The sequence below is a fragment of the Acinonyx jubatus genome, chromosome B4 (assembly GCF_027475565.1).
Source record: "Acinonyx jubatus isolate Ajub_Pintada_27869175 chromosome B4, VMU_Ajub_asm_v1.0, whole genome shotgun sequence".
NCBI classification, from domain to species: Eukaryota; Metazoa; Chordata; class Mammalia; order Carnivora; family Felidae; genus Acinonyx; species Acinonyx jubatus.
Window position 1 is genome coordinate 8,826,507 of NC_069387.1, and position 8,839 is coordinate 8,835,345.

At 36.6% G+C, this 8,839-nt stretch overlaps 1 long non-coding RNA gene across 1 annotated transcript; it reads right to left on the reverse strand.

The window, feature by feature from the left end:
• Positions 1-570: 570 nt before the first annotated feature.
• Positions 571-5,716, reverse strand: LOC106981355 (uncharacterized). The gene is made up of 4 exons (XR_003425187.2): positions 5,582-5,716; positions 3,186-3,247; positions 2,479-2,545; positions 571-1,147 (listed from the first exon to the last, which is right to left on the reverse strand). It is a non-coding gene; the product is annotated as an uncharacterized LOC106981355 (long non-coding RNA).
• Between the last annotated feature and the right edge of the window lie 3,123 nt (positions 5,717-8,839).

Here is an 8,839-nt window from a genome sequence, read left to right on the forward strand (position 1 = left end):
ATAGAAAGCCAACCTACTGACCAGTGGCTTTGTCACGTCCACAGAAATAGAAGAGGAACAGGGTAGCCCATGGATGCAGATTATTGAAATCCACCGAAGCCAAGGAGCTCAGAGACCATTTTGATCAGCGGTGCTGAGAGCCCAGGGCACTGTGTGTTTGAAAACACTTTCCCTTCTCACCCACCGTACCAGCAAACAGGACCTGACTTTGGGTCGGGGTTCCTGCAAGGGAGAAGAAAAGAACTGAGTCTACATTTCTCTAGCCCAGTTTGTGTTGTTCACGCACTCTCCATTGTTCTTTCCCTGGCTGGTGCCACACGTGTTTAAAGCTCAAACTTCACAGAGCCTGTGCCATTGAGTTTCTTTCCCCTGCCAAAGTGAACTGCTCAGATTTCTCCTTAAGTGTTACCAAAACCTCCTGAAGGAAAAGAGAAGTCGTTTGTCAGATATTGTTGAAGGCAAAGAGGGCCTTTCAGCTGATAGTAGTTTTATTTTACAGATCCTTTATGGGCTTTAAATATGCTCCTTTATATATATATATATATATATATATATATATATATATATATATATATATATAAATCTAAATATAGTCTTAGAAAAAATGAGAAGATAGTGATATTTGGGACTATGAAGCCACGTTTTTACTTCTGAATGGCAGAATTGCAAAAACAAAAACACAAAAATGCTGTGACAGTCTATGAAAGGTTTTAAATATATATATCTCATAACTGTTAAAATTTAAAAATGTATTTTTTCCTAGAGTAATATATTGATGTTATTTCATCCTAAACAGGGGCATTTCTAAACTTCATACAACAGTGCTTTGTGAGCTTTAGAAAGTAATAACAATAATAATAACAACAACAATAATAGCAATTCCCAGCCTTGTATTTTGTAACTAAGAAATCTGGATCATTCAGATAAAGTTCAGATATAAGCATCTGAACGTCAGGTGCTTATCCTGAACCTATCGGAGTTCACCAATCTCTTCTGCATGTGAGATGCAATTTGATGTGTGCCTAGGGTGAATTTCTTTGAGCGCTGAATAATTTCCTTGCTCTCTGGTCTTCAGTGCTGATTAGTTCTTTCTTCTTTGGCTTGTTCATACAAAGGATGCTTTGACATAAAGAAAGCCTGGAAACATCTAGAAAAAAAGAAACAGAATTACACAGTTAAAAAAAAATCCAGAGACTTTTATTAGTGCACTTTGTCTATACATAAACCCATATATGGTTCCAAGGAACGGATGATATATTTAACTATGTGAGTTAGTTCATTTTAATTAAAGCAAATGTAGACTTTTGATCTACGGAATAAACAATCTAACAATAGGAAAAATGCAATCTGTCGAGGCATATTTGAGTTATTTTGCAGTAATTGGCTTGGCAGCAGCTTCAGTCACAGATTTCTGTTTCACAGATTGTCCCCAAATGAATAAAGGTTTGCTTTGAAATGTAATTAATATTACGTTCAGCTGCAAGACATTCTCAGGTTGTCAAAGGAATTTGAAGGAGGTAGCTGCAAAAAGTGAACAAAATAAAAGTGAAACTGGAAAGTAAATTAAGTCAAATTAATGCACAAAAGTAAACTGGACCGATACAAAATGTCAGTGTCATGAACTAGATTTTAAGTTCACTGTCCCGTGAATAGTAAAATGATGAGTATGGCTACATAATTCACTGGGTCATCTGTTTATTAACAATGATTACCTTGTCTTAAACATGAAAGGGTGTGGGGGCCTGAGAGCAGAGATGAAGCGGGACTTAGCTCATTGGGGCAGCACTTGGGGAGTGAGCCCCCTGAATTCAGCACCCACCCCAAGCCATGCTTCTCTCTCAACTGCAACATCGACTGCTAGCTGCAGGCCTTCAGGTAAGTATTGAATTCTATTAGTGAAGAACATAAACACTAGTTTCATGTATTCGGATACTAATGCTTTACATCCAATACATTTCCACAATTTCCTTATGACAACCATTGCATTTTAGTAGGGGCTTTGGGTCTGTACAGAACACCGAGAGTAAATAGAAACCTGGTTGCAGCTAATCATCTCCTGAGATGTCCTACAACCCTGTATATTTAAAACTCCAAGGTCCAAGATAGACCTATTATTAAATATAAGGAGTAGGAATTGCACACACTGCTGGCATCTTAAATAGCTCCCCCCCTTTTGATTAGGAGATTTGTGAACACAGTTGTATTCATTATCCTTGAAAAATTTGACTGTGGTAATTAATGTGAAAGTTAAAAATATATAGATTGTAATGTATAAATAAGAACATATGGTTTATGAAAGAATAAGCTCATGAATTTTTTTTTCAATCTGTTCTACTGGCATTAGAGTTTCAGCCTTACAATATATCATTAAAAGGTGTAATTATTTAACAAATCAGCAGAAATTTGGTATTTTTGCAGAGTAGAATTTGTATTGGAAAATTATTCTATGTTCAAACATATAGATTGTTTCCTACTCACATTTAACCCTGTCTCTTGGTGACATATATCACTCGCATTATGTCATACCAGCCTCAACCTGTCGCACCTGGAGAATTTGTTAACACAAAGAAGTTTGGGAAGGATATTTTGAAAGGAAAGAAAAGGGGGAAGATTGGAAATGTGTCTTACTGTATATCCTAAATCTGGCTGGAAGACCAGCTTTTGAACAAGCTGTTATTTTCCACATGGGAGTAGCATTGCTACAGTAAAATGCCAGATTTCATCCATCATAATGTCATGGCTCATATTAAAATGTCTTCAGGGACCGAAGGGAGGGATGGGCAAAAGACATCAAATCAATTTTCAGGCAATTGCTATGGTTTTCAGAAACTAAGCCCTATGTGATAGTGTTATGGCTGCACAAAGGGAGGTTATAAATAAGGTCCATACATCAAGGGAGGAAGTAATTTGGAAAAAGAAAGCTGATTTGACTTTTGTGTGAATCTGAACATATGGTTGGGGCACAGCTGGGTTATCATTCTATACATTCTTACAAGAGAAAAGAACCAGATCAACACTTCAGAGAAATTAGCCCCTAACCAGAGTCTTGAAACTGACATCTCTGAAACCATATATCCCCCTTGATCAGCTGATGAGGACCCACAGTTATTTTGCGTTTATTATTTAATTACAAGAAAATCTAGTCAAGCCTCATTATTCGATGACCTTGTTAGCCGAGAACTAACCTCTGTGTGAAGATGTCATTTCCTCAGAGGGTGGGGAAGAAGGATTGGCTCAGTTAAGAGACCTGAAATGCAGATGGCCTTTTGTAAATGAAATTCCTCCTTCTTGGTTGAGCAGCTCATCGTTAAATTCATAAGATGCAAAGCACCGCAGCCTATATTTGGCAATACTGCCTCTACTCTGTAAACAATCTGTCTTCCAAGACCTTAATCATCACTAAATAAGCCTTTCATGGAAAAATTGAAAAGACGTGGATAAGAGGGAACCTTGTGGTATTTCCATGCATTATTGTAACTGAAAACAAAGAAGTGAATAGTGTGACATGATCTTTCCAACAGAATAAAAATTAAAATCTAAGTGTCTGTGATAGTCTCATCTTCTATTGAGACTTTAATTATGACAGTATAAAAGATATCTTTCTTATAAACTGGAATCACAGTAAATCAACATATACAACAAAAATACTTTCATCAGTGTTGCCAGTGCATAATTTTTGTCATCTAATTTGAGGGAATTCAGCTTTGTAAAAGTACTCATCTTCAAATGCTGAAATTGTTACATGTTGGAAGAAGCTGTGTTTCAGTTTTCTGATCATCAGAGTAAGTTAGTACATACTCCTAACCCTAATGAAGGCCATACCATGGTGACATATTAATGACATATTAGGGGACTCACAACACCAGATGCAATTATGGGAGACAGAGTGTAAAAACAGTATATTTTTTAAAACTAGAAAATGTGCAGAGATGATTAACAAGGAGCCTAATTTTTGGAGCGACAAATTACACAAAGATTGAGAAAATAAACTGCCTTAAAATTTTGCAATAAGCATCACAGCTGGAAATAGTCTAATATTCAGCTGTCCTGGGGGTGAGGGGAAAAGATGCTTTCTTTGAATTTTTTAGTTGTGCTTTGTCCACATCTAAATAAGGAATTTCAAAGACTCTGAGGTCAAAATCAGTCAAGGAAGTCCAAATAGTTTTAAGTCAATGTAGATGACTCTTTTAACAAGATATAAACAAGGTTCTCTTATCAAAAAAATGTTTGATGCACCATTAACATTAACATGGTTCTTGCTGTTTAATTATGTAGTCATTTGATTCTCAATTTTAGTAGATATATGCAATGTGGTTTTAGTCTTCTGTCCAACAGAATAGGTTTGTTCAACCTGTGTGTGTGTGTGTGTGTGTGTGTGTGTGTGTGTGTGTGTGTATTAGCAATACAACACACGGAGTTAGCTTAAGTGAGTCATTGATTTATGTCAGAAGAGGAATGGTAAAGAACAAAGCTATTTTGTAGAAGCTCTTGATAAAATTCTCTGACCAGAGTGAGAGTAAATCAATCAAGGACCTCATTGGTTTATAATTTTATTGGAATGATCATTCTAAGCTTTCCATAGATACCATGAGACTTGTAGATTGCTGGAGCTACCACCATCTTAAACATTCACTTTTTGGCCTTAGTTTCTTAAAACACTGAAGGAAGCATTAAGCCAAGAAGCACTGCAGAGTAATGTTTTGTAGGTAATTGCTTTCCAAAAATGATGAATCTTGATGCGAGTTGAGAGCATTGTTTCTGTTTTTATATTCCACCATTACTTTGTCATTTTTAATTAATATACACCTACAATAATATAATGTTTACTCCTATATCATAGGATTCATTCATCTAGCAAACAGTTGTTGAGAGTTTGCTATGCAAGATCTAAGTGCTGGGGCTACCAAAAAGAATGATGAATATTATTATTATCATTGCTGAAATGTATTGAGTATATCAAGCACTTTCCATACCAAATTCAGTTAATACTCATAAGAACACTATAGGTTAATAATTTCTATAATCCCCATTTTATAGATGGGGGAAGTGAGCCTTTGAGAGCTTAGGTGGACCTTGCCTAAGGCAACAAAGATGATAGGTTGGAAGGTAAATTCAGGACTTCCTGACTCTGAATGTTTGGCCATCTGAGCTCTCAAGGAGCCATATGTCATGAGATAAGGGTTATAAAAACAATATATCATTAAAACTGGAGCATCTTGGAAGACATAGGGAACAAAAAAAATCACATTGAAGGTGGGTCATGAACTTTTGAGGGGGTTTTCATAACATCATCACTGACCTATCTCAGAGAAAACTCCACAAACACTGCTAAGCTTCTATTTTTTTCACCTGCGCTTGGAGAGAGAGCCCCCCTGAATTCAGCACCCACCCCCAGCCATGTTTCTTTTATGTCTTCATTGTTGAGAAGAATGTTGGGTGTGTGGCTAAGATCCCTCAAGGGTCTTTATGACGAGTAAAGAACCGTTGTAATTCCTGGCATAAGAACTATCCTCCCATATCATAGTCCATTTCAGTATCAGGACTCTGCAATTTCTGTACCCCCAACACACATGATACTCACCTCAGTGGAGATATGCTGGGTCCTGCACAGATTTAAACATACAACTTTTCTTCAGACCACAAAGTAACAGCTCCTAACTGCACCCAAACATGGCTTGCTGCCTATGATTTGTTTTAATAAGCATGTATTCTGTTGATCAGTAACACGGCCACTCGAATAAGGAACTTTGAACTTGGAATCAACACCAAAGGAAACTGTAACAATCACCCAGACCATGGCCTAAATCAAACATTATGTTACTGTCATAGATAAAATTCAAGGTAGGTAGGTGGGTTGTTTAATTGGATGATTTGGGAAATTAAAAAATGCAGCTAAGCAGTTAAGAAGTGAAGGGATCTGGAGTTCAATTGTCGGGTTTGGATTTTGGCTTCATTGTTGGCTAGCTCTGCATTTTGGATAAATTCACCCTAACCCTCAAATTTCTTAATGTGTAAAGTAGGAAAAAGAATAGTCTCTCTCTCTCACACACAGTTGCTATGAGAATTAAATGAGATAACCTACATAAGCCCTTTAGATAAGTGTCTCGGATTCACTTAACACTAAAAAAAATGGGAAAGTAGATAGCTTTTGTGAACCAGCGACTTAGGCTAAAAGTTGTAATATCTGTACTTATCTAGCTATATATACTTAAAATGGATGGCTCCAAAGCTGAGAATCAGAAAACATCCTACAGGCAGCAGAAGGAATCAGGAGAGTGGATTCAGACTTCCATATGATATTGTTTGTGCCAGTTAGGAATTTGAAAATTAAATGTTTTCCTCCTCTGAAAACTTTATTATTGTTTTGTCTCTTTTGCATGTTTTTCTTCATTGAAGTTTCCTTTTTCTCCCCCATTCTCTTATCTCTCTCTTTCCATGTCTTTCCATCACTTCTTATATCTTCCCTCCCTTCTCTTGTCCATCCTTTTGTTGGCTTCCTCTTGTCTGCTATTTCTTACTACAACTGTATTCTTTACTCTTATTCTCTATTTTTCCTTATCAACTTATTACCCTTTTTTTTTGCCTTCTCTCTGTTCTTGCTTTATTCTATTGTAATATTCTTCAACTAACCCTTTTACTAGTTCCTTGTATTCACAAATATAGTCAACCATGTAAAGGACTTTGACCCTCTGGGGGATGGACAATACTTTTCAAGTATTAACTAGCATTAATACCTGCTTGCCCTTCATTCACTTGTATCCCAGAGTTGTTTTTGTTTGTTTGTTTGTTTTTGTTTGTTTGTTCTTTCCCATCTAGGACACTGTGGAATGAGAGAGCAAAAAAAGTGAGAAATTTTGCGCTTTCAGGTTCAAAAATTTAGATCCAGTAGTAAAATAGGGAAAAGTTGAATGTGTAGCCTTTGAGTTCTGTACAAGAAGCTCCATGCTGAGGGAGAAGAGCAGTAATAGCTAGAGAAGGAAGACTGTTGGAAGCCAGTGTGGATGATAAAGGTGACTCTGCCATTTCCCCATCTTTTTGGTATGAGAAGATAGAGGGTTAATAGATACTCTTTAAATATGGAGATCCCAGAGTGGAAGAGATTATATTTGCTTTCCATTTGGAAATCTGGAGGCAGCAGCTTTTTACATGTGCCCCGCACCACGGTGGGGAAGTAGTCACTACATTGGATGCAGAGACAAAGGCATTGAGAGCCAAGTCATAATGTGTGTGGATATTTGAGCAGCTAAATATTTCTAGTGTCTGCATAGACAAGGAAGGAAGGAAGATAGATACATCGAAAGAAAGAAGAGCCGTAGATCCAAAGGGTTACCAAGTCTGTGAAGAGAGGATTTTAAAGGGTGGGCTGTTCATTCAGTGGGCACGTCAGGATTTGTAAACTTAGATGCTGTGGATATTGGTTCTAATAAAGACCATAAGGGAACAATTACACATCTCAGAGCTAACACAGGATGGATCAAGGCCATGCAGTGTTGTTTTTCCCCCCATGAGTGTTTTCACACTGCATAAACCCCTGAGGTTAGAATTGATCCTAAGGAGAAACAGATATGGGAGGAAGATTGCTGGATATGATGGCAGTTACCTAAAAGTGCCCAGATTAAGTTTTAGCCATGTAACTGGAATGGAAACTCTAAATGGAAATTAATGCAGTTGGGGGTCACACCAAGCTTTTTGACTTTAGAAAAGAAAAATACTACGTGATATTTCCCATTCTCCTGTGTCTGCATCCGTTCACAATATTGCTAGCATTAATATTATAATAGGTGTTTACGGCATTCATCCATTTAGTATGGCTTTTGGAATCAAATAGACCTGACTTCAAATTCCTATTCTATTCCTTGCTAACTGTATGACCTTGGGACAGATACTTATCATTTTCAAGCTCCACTTTCCTTCTTTATAAATTACGGATAATAATATGTAGCATAATGATGGGGAAGAGCGTGGCAGCTTACAAATTGTGGCACTTACTAAATGGTAGCTCATATTAATAATATTATAAGCATGTGTAATTTGCCATTTTCCAGATTGATAAACACAAATCATAAATCTGATTTCTTTTGTAAACATTTGTCAACAACACAAAGTTAGTGTATTTTAGTTTGAGTGATCAACGTAGTTTTTGCATGCAGTTACTTTCAGAATAAATTAATTATTATAGTAGATGTATTAATTATATAATTAATAATTATAGTAGAACTATGGAACCATTCCAGGCACACAAAGGTGCCTTCCTAAGTTTAGGAAGCCTTTGCAACAGGGAAAATGTGCAGCGATGGGTCAAACACAAAAAGAATTATGGGGTGCCTGGGTCCCAGCTCTTGCCTTTGGGTCAGGTCATGATCTCACGGTTGCTGGGTTCAAGTCCCATGTAGGGCTCTGCGCTGGCAGTGTGGAGCCTGCTTGGGATTCTCTCTCCCTCTCTCTCTGACCCTCCCCTGCTCATGTGCTCTGTCTCTCAAAAGAAATAAATAAACTTAAAAAAAACAGACACAAAAAGAACAAGATCATGGCATCAAGGAATACAAAATAAATATGTGTTGGAAAATTTATTATTTTCTGAATATTTATACAAAAGCAATTTTTATTATTTATTTTTAAGGCTGTAATACTTAAAATAGTTTAAAGAAATTAACTCAATTTGTAATATGTTAAAATGTGCTGTTATAAGAGAGAAAGATTATAGAATCACAAAAAAAACAAGTTTCTACTCCAGAATATTTTCACCCTTAATAAAGCAGAAACATTTTTATGTAATTGTCCAAAATCATCTATTTTCCTACATTTTAGATTTGTTTAATTTGTTGCAGTTTTTAAATGA